A 13,214-nucleotide genomic window follows, 5' to 3' on the forward strand; every position below is an offset into this window, starting at 1 on the left:
CTAATAGCTGAAGCTAAAGAAGAGAGCCTGGGGAACAGCGAATGCATGCTCATCCCCACCATCCCCGCTGCTGGAGGTAGCTTGAGTCACATTCACATCTAACCTGCAGTCCCCAAGAGAAACGCGGATGGTGGTGGGACTGTGGGCTGAGCTCCTGTCGGTGGGGACACTGCAGGAAAGCGCTGGGGCTGACCCTCCAGCATGACAGGAGCACTCAGAGCACAGGGCTGAAAGTTTCACTCTCACCTAAGACTGAATTGGATCTACTTGGACCTTGCCTAGGTGAGAAGCTGACCCAAGCCGACTGAGATAATAAGCCACACAGCCTATTGAAAGTAACAGGGTAAATCCCCTGGCTCGATTAGGAAACTCTCACACTGTAGAGTTAGAAAATCATCCCCTACTTCGCCCTCCCAAAGAATGCATGGCTTGAGTAGCTTGGTAGCTTGAGTGCTAACCGACCTTGTCTTTGTGGTACTTCTAGGAATCTTTGTTTGGCCAATCCTCATGTTTTTATTGTGTGTTTGGTTTCCTCTTTTGCCTCTAGTTTGTATAGCTGAACTCACAGCGTTAAGCTTGGCTTAGAAGAAGGAGGTGAAAGCAGCATTCAGAGAAGGCCAGATTTAGAGGGTGCTTGTATAGGATAGGATGGTCAAGAGGAAGGAAAGCAAAAAATCTCCTTCCTGCTTTCCCCTACCTCCTTGTAACAGGTTTTTCTTCATTTTGTGTTGTCTATGCAGAGCTTTGGCTTTTTCCTTTCCCAGCTGATGTCAATGTGTTCCTGCTGCCTTTTGTGCTAACTTTTGATCATGAATGCTTCCTTTTTTAAAGCAAATCCCATCTTTCCACCAAGTACTCTTCCACTAATACAATCAGAAAATGAAGAAGACCCCTCAAAAATACAAGGTGCGCTTTAAAATCACGATATTTTAAACCTATTGTGGTTAGGTTCTCTTTGTTTATTGTCATGACTTTTGACCTTAGGGAATTCATCTTATCAGGCCTTTCTCTGATGGTGAGAAGCTTCATATTTGCTTTATCTGTTTAAGTGAAAGCTGAGATTCAGCAGTGATCACTTGATTCCAGTTGCTGGAGCTTTAAACAAAGCATTAATAGTTGCGAAAGTTGAACTAAGATTGTATTGGTGGTGAGTGCTGGGAACGGAAACCCTGCAGTAACTGGGTCGGTTGATAGCTGTGGTGTTGTCAGCGTTCGACCCATTAACTGCACTCTACAAAGGATCTTGGTCGCTCAAGCAAGTGTTGACTAGTAGTAGCAGTGATTATTATCTGCAGTCTGTCTCCTTCTGTGCCATTGCAAACCCACGTGATGTATTTTCAACCCTTAAAAATCTTTTTTTTCCCTGCCAAGCACCTCCCCTTCTTTCTTCTCTCTGTCTGTTTTTATAGGGCTGCCTAATATTTACAGAATTCCTCTGTCAGGGATTAATCTGCAAATGTTGTAGCTAGTTTCATTATTTGGACAAGCACCAGGGCAGCGCTGAGCTCAGTGTTGTGTCTTTGCAACTATAAGGGAATAAACCCAACATCAGGGAGCTGCTTGCCTGAGCTCCTCCGTCACCCAAGACTGCAGCAGCAACATGTTATTTAATCCTGGGGCAAATCCAGCTTGTTACTTTATGGTAGCAGCTTCCAAATACATTCTTCTTTTTGGCCTTTAGAAACTCGTTCTGGCTGCACTCCTACTGTTTTCATAAAAGAATTACCTGCCAGCTAAATGAACCACTTAATCTGGTAGGAGCTGAAGGCTTGTCTGTTCATGAAGTGTTTGTCTATTGTCTTCTGCTTACACATATTGAATTGACGTATGTCAATTCTATACCAGCTTGAGAAAACTGGCTGGAATTACTGGCTCAATGATGTATACCCGCCACCTTTGTCACACAGTAAGTTTACAGCACTATGTGACATCACAGACTACTGCTAGTACATCTGTATCTCTGTTTTGTACGTGTTTGGCGAGCTGAGTTCAGAGAATGCCTTGCACCCTGCCCTCACCTCCGTACCGCCGCATCCTCTGTTACCCATCGATCATGCTCCCTACTTAAATGTCGATCTGTAGCCAACACCAGACCATTGTCAACTGTCTGTTCCTGAAACCAGAATCTTGTCATTGTGGCATTTCAGTACTATAAAGCTTGACCATGCCAGGTGAATCTGCCCAGACTAACCAGGGGTCCTGCTCCCTGTCTTGGAGAGTGAAAGATTCAGGCAGTCCCTGTGAAAAGTTGTGGACATGGGGCCATGATTAAGAGGAAGGCTAGAGGAAATCACACCTGGGATACTCACCAACAATGGATCGAGAGCAAGGAGCTGAGGCCTTCTTAAAACAAAGGCAGAAACATAGAAACCTATTTCTGACAGTTCTTGTTACTTCTTTTGCTTCCCACAGTTCTTGTACTTTAGCTAACAGAGTCCTTATGAACATAGGAGTCTGAGAAGGACCAGGAAAGAAACATGGGACCATGTGGCTACCTCAAGAAAGAGGCCAGGTGAAGACTGGCAGGAGGTTTTCTGGACTGAGAAAGAAGATGCTGAGCCAGCCTGATATTGCACTGGGATCTGGAAATTTCCTACTCTAGGTAATGAGCAGGTTGCTGAACTTGCAGATGGCAATGGCTTCGTATTTCTGACCTGGAAGGGAGCTCTCCTGTGACCGCCCTGTCACTGCAGAGCTCCCACAAAGTGCATCCTTGCTGTTTGTCTTCTTCCTCTTATTCTAGACCATGTTCATTTCACGACCACCAGTGCTGCTCCAGGTGTGTGTGATCCATGACCAAGTGGCTTCTCTTGGCTATTACACTTTATACTTATACACTAGTGCTGCAAAAATCATTACCAGAGCTGCCTAGGAGCAAGCAGATAACTCACAAAGCTGAAGCCGTTCTGCAACGTATTGAGAGCTACATCTTCAGACCTCAACAGGCTTCCTGATGGTGCAGGAGGGAGCATTCTTTCATCTGAGGTGGCCTATTTAAAGGTGCTAGCCTCTAATAGGAGGAGGACACAAAAGCAGAAGAAGAGTCTTGGGAAGTTTTTGAGTTCCACTTGAAGTCCCAACACCGCACTCACTTCCACTGTGCAACCTGACAAATACTGCAGAAAAAGCCTTACAAGGCAGAGGACCCTGCTGGGGGCACACAGCTGGCTGCTTAATGCAGAGCCGGTTCCTTCGTGTGGACGCAGAGGTGGGGACTGCAGCTGGCCAGCTGGACACACATGTCAGGGTTCAGCTAACTGGGAGCTGTTTTCTAGCACACTGCGAAGTAAGATAGCTGGGGCCTGAGATAATCTTGCCAACCCTGGAAAGTTGCTGAATTCTTTGTCTGTCTGCGTTTTCAGTGCATTGGGATAATGTTCACTCGCTTAAAACAGCATGTTCTTGATTTAGCTATGGGCAAACAAACTTGAGGGTTTTTTTTGAAAATACATCCAGAATTTGTGGATCAGATTGTCTATAAACTGCAAGTTGGCATCTTTGTTTCACCACAGTTGTATTCCCTCTCCTGAACCAGCACCACCAAACCTACTCCTTGAGCCTTCTCATATCCCTCCCTCTGGGCAGCTGCAGTTGTCCAAAGTCAGCAAACATCCATGATTTTGTGAAATTGGCTTGTCTCATCTCCTCACTCTTGAAAAGCACCTCCTATCGCAATGTTACTCTGCTAGTGCTGCATTTATTATCTTCCCAACTTTTGCTCTCAGACTTTTTTTGCTTGTATTTTAAGTCACTGGGATGTTTCTAGAATAACTGCTGCTTCCATGTGTTGTTTTCTTAGGGGCAGTGGGATAGTCAGGCATTGTGCTAACAATCCAGGTGAGTGACTCCAAACTGTGCTTTCACCTTGTATAATAGAGAGGTCCCAGCTGACCGCCCTGTAAATGCCGGATTATTTGGGTTCAGTATTCGAAGTCTGGTTGTTATCCTAATCATATAACTCCCGTGTGTGTTATTGGCTATAGAGGTCAGTAAGCCTTAACCCTGACGTGTGGATGGGCCAGCTGAGCTTGAGAAATCTTTGATCCCCTGTTCATAGGCTTTTGAGGGAGTGGTAGCAGAAGAGTACTATTTAAATGAGTGTTTATTCTGTTTGAAGAAGCTGAATTGCAGTCTGGGGGTGCAGTATGGTCACTCCCAAAGCTGCAGGCAGAACAAGCTGAGACATCACTTAACACTGTATTTTAAGACCTTATAGCCCAAGATGAGGTGCACCCAAATGAAACTGGAAGGACTGAAGCCTAGGGATGAGGCTGAAGGTAAGACTCATAAGAAATGCAGTTATGTGCAGGCCATGGTAGTTGGTGAGCACTGTAACCAGCCTTCCCCATTTAGCATAGTCTTTTCCTTCTTCCTGGAAGAAGGGTGGTTCTTTCTTCAAGACCTTACACTACCACAGCTTTTTCATGAGAACAGATAAGTGTTTCCCCTTTTTCTGCCTCAAGATAATCAGTTTTTGAAACAAAATAGCAGCAGTTCTTTCCATTCCCTGTTGTATGCAAACAAGTGAAGAAATATGATTCTGAAAGTCAGTTTCTACTAGAAGTGCCCCATTTTCTTTTAACTTAGTCCTGAATTGCTCTCTAAAAGATTTCGCCAGTGTTACTCACAAAGAGGTTTTGTCATCAGCATCAGACTCCCTCCGGCTTCAGTTTATGTAAGTAACAAGATGCTTGGGTCACTTGTCTAGTGCTGGCTGCTGTGCCACCCATTTGAATTTAAAAGCATCTTCTCTGTATTATTAGTTAATGGCTGTTTATGCACAAATAATTCTTCCTCTAAGTAAGTTATACCTTTGATCTTCATAAGTGGACACAAGGAACTAGGCCCATGCTAGAAGAAGTAGAGGCCTGCTGTCCTCAGTGATATTTTGGTCTTGTATTTTTCCTGCTCTTCCATCTTCTGCTGCAGCCAGGCTCTGGCATCCAGAGTGCCAAGGTAAGAAACGCGGCCTTGGCAAGAAGGAACAGCACTATAGTTCAGGCAGTTCTTCCATGGCTTGATAAAACGTGACCGCCAAAGTAGCTCTTGAAATGAAGGAGAGCTGTTCTGCTTGGCAGGAGCTGGGAAACGGAGGAAGCTGCTTTTTGTAGTGAGTTATGTGGAGGTCTGAGTTTTAGTGCACGCTTGATGTTCATGAATGGTAGAGACATCGGTTGGACTGAAACTTCCCTTCTTGAGTCTATTCACAGAATATGCTAAGTGGCCCTGTGAAATGCCGTCGGTGTGACTCTAAACAATGGGAAATAAACCTAGTCTCAGATCCTACTGAAGTCTAAAGCAAAGCTGACTTCTATTTTTCATCAAGGCTTGTTGATCTCAGTCAGTTCTGTGCACACATACTTGACTGATGAGTTCACACTCCGAGTGACGCTCCAGAGCCGTGACCGAATTTTGCTTTGGTTTCTGGACCGCCCGAAACTTAGAAATGCTGGCCCCAGGATCAGTGTGGTCCTTACCTTCCTTGTCATGGGCTGTTGCTAGTTTGCGACATAGATTTCCTTCGCAGGTTGTAAAGACTCTCAACCTATTACTTGGGAAGACCATAAGAGGAAAAGCCAACGTGAGGGTCTCTGTAGGCACTGAACACAGCAGCCTGGCCCCACACCACTTGCTGACTAGCCTCAGGCTCCTTTGTTTCCTTCTCTGCAGGACTAAGTCTATCAGACTAGAGCCCTGCATGAACCTGAAGCAAAAGGAAATGTTCAAGGGAAGCCAAATCTGGACAGGCTGAAGCCAAATGAGACTTTTTTTGCCGCAGACGGTAACGGGGAAAGGGAGCAGGACACTTCACAAGAGTGGGCTGGCATTTCATGTGGTGCACACACCAACTCACAGAGTCAGTCATTTCTTTTGACCATCGTACAAGATAGTTCCTGCTGCTGGCTGACGTGGGGTCATTTACTAGCCTGCCTAATTATCTGAAAAATAAAGATGCTGTTGGCAAATATTGCTATGCTTGGAACATGAGTTTTTCACTGGAAACTCAAAATTTATGTAATTACTTAATTCTTGTGTCTCCTTTTCTGACGTAATGAAGGGCAGAATCGGTCGGTTTCTCAGCAGCCAACTGCTGAAAGCTTGGCATTGCTCAGGCTAGGGGAAAGAAGCAAACTGGAAGGAAGTAGAAATTTACATGTCTTCAATAAATAAATATATAGCTTTTGGTCAAAGTGCAATTTGCTCTAATACAGCTCGACACACGTGCTGTCCTGTACATAGCCAGTACATACGTCTCTCTGATTTCCAGTTTATTTTTTTCCTCCGCAGCTGTTTTGTTTAGCCCACGGCTAACCTTTACACTTTCAGTTTGACGGTGAGAAGAATGGCAAACGTCTGATGAACCTGAACATTAGTTTTAAAAAAAGCAATTACCATGCTCAGCTAGTTCCACGTCATTGTTACAGCAGCTGAAGTTTCAGCAAGTTTTAAAAAACTGTTAAAAAATGGAACTTTTGCAATTTTCCAGCAGGGTGTCTTAATTGCCTCTTTTGCAAGAAATCTAAGCTTGTGTGAAACTGGTCTTTGGGCAGCATCGTTAGACAGCTTTCAAGACAATTCCACATTAGTTACACACAGGAAGTCTCTTTAACCTTAACTCCGTATGGTGTGAGCCAGGGAGCTCGGGAACATGAATGAGCCCGACTTCACAGCTCCCAGCTACCTGCAGCCTGTGGAAGAATTATGTTGACAGATTTTAGCAGGCGGGAAAATATTAATCCGAGCAGAGATTATGTTGTAGAAATGTACCTTTGCTACTTATTACCAGTAGTAATAATCGTTACTGCATTTTACGTAACTGAATTATGAATGACCTAAAGTTAGAAACAGTGTAGGTGAGTTGTTAACATCCTTATGCAAATAAAGGTATTGCGTGAAGTGCGATGATTTAAAATATAAAAAGAGGAAGTGCTGAAAAAGTTGTAGTATTTCCCGATGAGGAAGGGAAATTATCTGAGTACGCTTTAACTGCCTGCGTACCTGACTTGAAGGTGTTACGCTCTTAGGAGCCTGCTCGTTTTCTCGTTTGTTCTTTAAGCTGATCAGAGCAACCTTAGCTTAATACAGCCATAACCTTCTGTGCATGAACCCAGCAGACTCCTAGCAGCTGTGGCCAGAAAAGAACATTATGATTTTCTTGACCAAGGCTTCCTTCTCCCACGCCATGTAGGCCAGGCGGTCCCACGCTGTCGGAATACGTGCCCCAGGCTCTGCTCTCCCCAGGCTCCCGGGGAGCGAGGGCTCCAGCTCCTCAGCTGGAGACACCAAGACTCAACATATGCCTTAGCTTCGCTCAGCAGCCTGCAGCCCAGCCAGCCTGGGGAGCCAGCACTGACCTTGCCCCGCTGCCGGCAAGCTGTGCTTTTCCTAGGACAGGAGCGTGCAGGGAAAGCTTCGAGAGCACGGGGCGAGACGTGCTTCCAGAAGCTCGCAGGCTCCCGTTCGCCTGCAGTAGTGACATGCCTCAAGAGCCTAAAGCGTCGCTGCTGCGGACCTCGGTGGCTGGCAGGAGCGACGAGCTCGTGGAGGTGCTGTGAAAGCTCCTCGGTAGCTGGTCCGGCGCTGTGCAATCCATCAGGGAAGCTGTCTGGAATGTAGGGCATTGGGACAGCTGCGCCAGGCCCAGCGAGGAGCTCGGGAACGCCGCAACGCTTTGAATTTGGAAACCATGACAGATACTTGTGCTGGCTGGTATCAGGGCCAGGAGGAGGAGCCCAGCTCGCCGGCTGCGTTAAGTGTTACTGAGCGTCGTCAGGGAGGGAGTCAAGGCACATCTGACTCCCTGTGAAATTTTGGAGGTGTGACATTGGAGCAAGAGAGGACCAAAGTCACCCTAGACTTGAGAAAGCAGGTAACTTTTACAAGTTTGTCACTTCTCATTTCAGGTTCTTAACTTTAGAAACGCTACTTCAATTTTTCTGCCAGGCAATATTGATTTAAACCAATTTAATTTCCCCATTAAAAAAAGAGGGGAGAATTTTCATACTCCAGTGCAATTTCCATCTGCATGATATCTGCCCCAGGGAAAGACAGGAAGGCTTCAGAATTTCATACTTTTGTTAATGTGCTTCTGTGTTAGAAAGAAGTTGGGCATTATTAGGTTTATTTAATTTTAGGAAAAAGAATAGAAATAACATACATATAACAAGCATCTAAAGAAATGAGACTTGTATTTGCCTTTTTATTGCTTCCTGCCTACAGTAATGACCTGTTCCTCATTTCAGTTCTCCTCCCCTTTTAAAAATACAAAGTATTGTCTCCGTTATATAAAAATGTTGATATAAAAGGCTAAGAAAGCCTATCATACCATATGTAATATTTTACATCTGCCATTTTTAATTCAAGGTTCAGTACCATATTGATGCATGCCAGAAACGTCTAGCAGCCGGCTATGACATGACAAAACAATCTGTTTATTATCAGAAGCTCTCCAACTAACCAATCTTATTTTTACAATCATTTCTGTCTAATGATACTGCTTATGAATAAATGGGAAGGGAATGCTTGGGATCAAAGAGTAAACCACAGATTTCACAATAGTTTCTTGGCAAAACAACATGTTGATTTAGCTACTGCACTGGAATCTGCAAACCTTCATTAAGAGTGTTTTTCCTGGGATTACTTTGGCTACCAATTTCTTTCCTGTCTTCATGTGACAAATTTTTGTCCAGGACCAGTGATGTGAAGTTGCTTTAGTCTGGCTTTGCATTTCAATAGAGCCGAGCGCATTCCTTAGAGAACCACGCAACTCTTTTCCATAGGAGTATTTTAGGTCTAGAAACATCCCCATTTTAGGCATCCGAGCAGGTGCTCAAAAGCTTGTTTACGAAGGAGCGGGTGACCGGGTGTCTATCTGGGCTGGGATTTTGGATGCTGCTCCAAAGCAGCTGTATCCGCAAAGCAGCTGTTTCCACATCCCTCCCCATCCGTAGGTGCCCAAGACAGCCACCGCTTTCAGACAAGGCAGCAGCATTCGGGCTGGGAATGCCGGGCTGGTGAGTCCCACCAGTGATTTCTGGATAGTAGGGGCCTTTTTTCTGTGCCACTCTGCTGGGTGCAGGAAGCCTGGGATTTGGGGACAAACTTGCCAATTGTCCTTCTGGCATCCCATGATTCCTCCATCTTTTCAGATCCAAGTCCTGTCAGTCAGCTTGGAGTGAAATTGCTGTGCACCACAGTGCCAGTAACATGTTACACCAGCAGCTGCATGTGTCTTAGAAAGCCAGGGCTGTGCTGTTCAGCATACCTGGCTGCAAGCAGAGGAGGAAGAAATCATGGAGCACCTGGTGCACTAACTCCTCCTGGGTTAACTTTACCTACTGAAGCTTTGTTGATGACCAAAGTGAAGAGGTAGCCAAAATTTTAAGACAACAAAAGTCATCTAGGGATTTGCCCAAGCATTAGCCCAAAGGCTAGGCAGCAGCAGACCAGTGTGAGGACCTCCTCAGCAGGAGGAGGATGGCTGGTCCTGCAGGATGGCTGGTCCTGCAGCTGGAAGCTTGCTGTACCACGGTCACTATTGGGGTAGCAAGGGTATCAGTCCAAGCTAACCAATTTGTAAACTTAGGATCTACTCCTCAGCCTATTGCCGGAGGGGTGTGTACCGTGCCAGAAGTAGCTGGTGGCGTAGATCTGCAAGCATGGAGGTCACTGGTAGCTTTGCAAGTCTGAGATTCCCAAATCCAGGATAGTGGCATGTGTAAGCTGGTTCAAACTAATGTTTATTTGAAACCTGGCTTATTTTCTGCTTCACTGGCAGCAAAGCTTTTCATGGTCACTTGGGTTGGAGAAAGGATTTATTTAGCTTGTGAAATGCCTGAAGGTCTCGGAGATGAGGAGGTGCAATGCTCCTGCCTATTAATTGGTCCTGGCATTGGCAAACGGTCTGAGGAGAGAGCTGTTAAGTGTGGCTGAAGGGCAGAGCTGGAGCTCTGCAGCAGGGCGCTCTGTGGTGGCATGGCACAAAGGGAAGGCCTGTGGCGTAGGGACGTGTGAAAAAACACTCTTGTGAGAAAACACTTAACGTGAACAATTGTGGGGCTGTGGTTGGGCTTGAGGTTACGGGGCTGGGTGGGAACGTTGTGACAACACCACATCAGCTCAGGCAACTGTTCTAGCAGGTACCTACCTCACTCCTTCGCTAGGTTAGTGATTGCACGTGTCGTCTGTCTGCTGTTCTGCAAGAACAACTCCCTTCAAGCCTTAGCCTGTGTGGCCAACAAGAGCCCAAACAACTTTTATTTTTTGCTTCGTATTTCTCCCTGATGAGAGGAACCAGACAAACACCGGCAGACTCTGTCCCTCTCTCACCTGGTTGGGCATGTTTTCATGGTGTCTCGATACTGTGAGGGCTGTAAAAAAAGAAAGAGTCCAGTGTTTATAGCAGCAGTGATGCAATGTTCATTCTTCTCAGCTCTGCAATTCCATTCCCATAGTTGTCTCTCAGGCTTGGGAGATTGGAGATACTGGGTGGAAAAATTAGACAGTTTCTTTCTGCACAGGAGCACCATTGGCACGGGCCTTGTTTTGAGGTGCTTACAGCGGTGAATGGCTACTGGGATGATCGGGAAAAGAGGGGATTTGCTGGGGCTAGGAACATGGGCTGGCAAGTGAGGACCGGAGTGTACAGGGGGATACGCAATCCTAATTGCAGGGCTGAATTAGTAAACATGTGATTGATATCTTGCTAGGTGACTTTTGTACTTAGGCACACGCTCTGTAATCCCGACGTCTCGCTGGCTGAGCAGGGGCGAGCACTGAGAGTACCGGCAGTGGGACAGCACCCAGCCCCGGCACTGGGCGTGCGGGGCCGAGCGCGGCATTTGGCTGTGGAAGATGCCCCATTTCATCCCGTGACAGGGCCTGCACTCATCCTGCTGCCTCACCGCTGCAGACAGACACCCAGGGAAGCGCTGCCAGCCCAAGCAAAGGGTCGGGATGTGCAGCATGTGGGGCCATGAAAGGCCCCAGGAAAGGGGGATCTACAGAGCCAGCCAGGAGGCAGTGGAAATGGAAAAGATGAGTAAGAGGTCTCTGGGGAGGGGGAGTACTGGCTTGCCAGGGCCCCTCGCTACTCAAGCGCCAGCGCAGTGATCTGCGTTGCCGATGATATTTCCTGGTGCGGTCGCCATTTCAAACAGGTGATGGGAAGAGGAGAGGCTGAAAGGGAGCGGTCCTGGAATAGTGCCTTCCACCCAAAATGCTTATACCTGCTGATTATCCATGGCAGACCAGCTCAAGTCAATGTGACCCACAGGGCTTTTGGCAGGATGATGGTGAGGGCCTGTTCAAAGTCAAGGGAAGGATTTTAGCAAGTTTTGGTGTGTTCTCCCCATTTCTTTGAGAGGTTTTTCCTATCACGTGAAAACACTTTGCTGTGCTTTCGTCCTCATCTAAACACAGACTCTTATTTTTAATGCTGTTTCCATACACCTCTTCCTTTTCGCTTAAGCACCTTGACGCTTTTTCCTGGCATACTCAAAAAGTAAATTCCTCAATAGTTACAGAACTCACTCTTCTGCTCTTCCTCACTGACTGCTATTAACGTCACCTTTCCTTTTGCTCAGTACTGACTACTGTTTGTAATCCTGCTGAGTGGCTTCTGTCATTATGTTTTGTGCCAACTTGCATCAGGATCTGCAACGATGTTGTCACTTAACACCACCTCTCTCTTTTTGAAGCTTTCCGTCCACTAAAACTGTTTCTAGCAACGTCAGAATCTGTTCTCCCTCCTTGTGCTGAGAAGTATTTTTTCACCTCTGCTCCATTCATTTCGCAGCTCTTCATAACGTTCCTTATGTTGCTTATTCGTTGTCAGTCCTTAGCCTGCACTCGTCCTCTGTCTTTAATTAAATGTCTAAATTCTCTCTTTTATCCAATGATACAATCCTCATGTTGCATTCAGGCTTTTTAATGTTGTAGGCTGTTTAATTTGCTGTTTAATGTTGCTCTCTTCTCTCAGATCAGACATCAGGGTAAGAGACGTGGTGCTTACACTGTCATCTCTCTTCGTGTTCTTCTTCAGCTTCTTGCTCTCAGCTGCTGTGTCTCACCTTCATCTCTTCCTTCATTCAGCTCCGAGCCCTTCCCCAGCCTGGTTAGGACAGGTTTCCATTAGCAGTAAATAACTACTAAAAGAAATTATGGATTTGCTTTGGTTTCATTTTCTGTATGTTTGAACTACTTGAAAAACATCTGGGTTTTGCTAAATGTTAGAAAAATATGGTTAGGAGTTACGACACTCCCCACAGCAGAGGAAAATTCTCAGGAGCATACTGGCACACGACTTCCCAAAATAGTTAATGTCTTTATTCGGAGGAATGCACTGACCCGTTTGGGTGGCACAGCGCGTCGTTGAAATGTATGTGAAAAGTGCCCGATGGTGGTGGTATTTGAATTCAACACCACCAGAAAAACACATGAACACCAGTGGATGCACGCCAAAATTTTCATACAGCCTTCTAATTTTAGCTTTTAACCTTTCCAGTGCCCTGGAGAGGCCTTCAAAATCTCCTAAATCACTGACCTCTTCAGAAAACATTGGCCTGAATGCTTTACAAGTACTTTACATTGTTAAAAAAGTATTAACAAAGCTTTATAGAAATGAGTAATCTTTAATAATTGCCTTCGGCTTCTCAGCGTGGAACTGCTTATTTTGAGAGAAATGCTCAGCTCAGCTTGAGAAAGAACAGCCAATGCCCCTGCTAGCAGAGGAATGAGGACCAATAGGATGTAGTAGCTACTCAACTATCCTTAATTTCAGACATCCTCGGTGACGTTGGCTTTCAGAACTGGAAGTGCCTGGATGTGACTGCACGCATATATGTGCACATTATGAAACAATTGATTGCTCAATGAGTATTTTTAATTAGTATTTTCCTTTTAAATGCTCCATTTACCCTCTTCACACAGGGTATTTTTGCCACGTGCAGTTTTTATTGGAGTAAACATACTCCCTTCAGATAGCTCCTTCAAGCCAATTCAGAGATATCTTGACCCTCTTTTAATGTTTTTCCTTCCCGTGACTCATTCCTTTAATCCCGCTTATGTTTTCTGAAGTGAACTCTACATAGTCGTATCGACCCCAAGAGTTACGGACCCCAAGTTCTGGGGCAGATAAGAGGATATATCAGATAAGAGATCTATTTTAAGCAAAACATTTTTCTTAGGTCATATAATTTTTAGATTTAATGTCT

Source organism: Tauraco erythrolophus, chromosome 11 (assembly GCF_009769465.1).
Source record: "Tauraco erythrolophus isolate bTauEry1 chromosome 11, bTauEry1.pri, whole genome shotgun sequence".
NCBI classification, from domain to species: Eukaryota; Metazoa; Chordata; class Aves; order Musophagiformes; family Musophagidae; genus Tauraco; species Tauraco erythrolophus.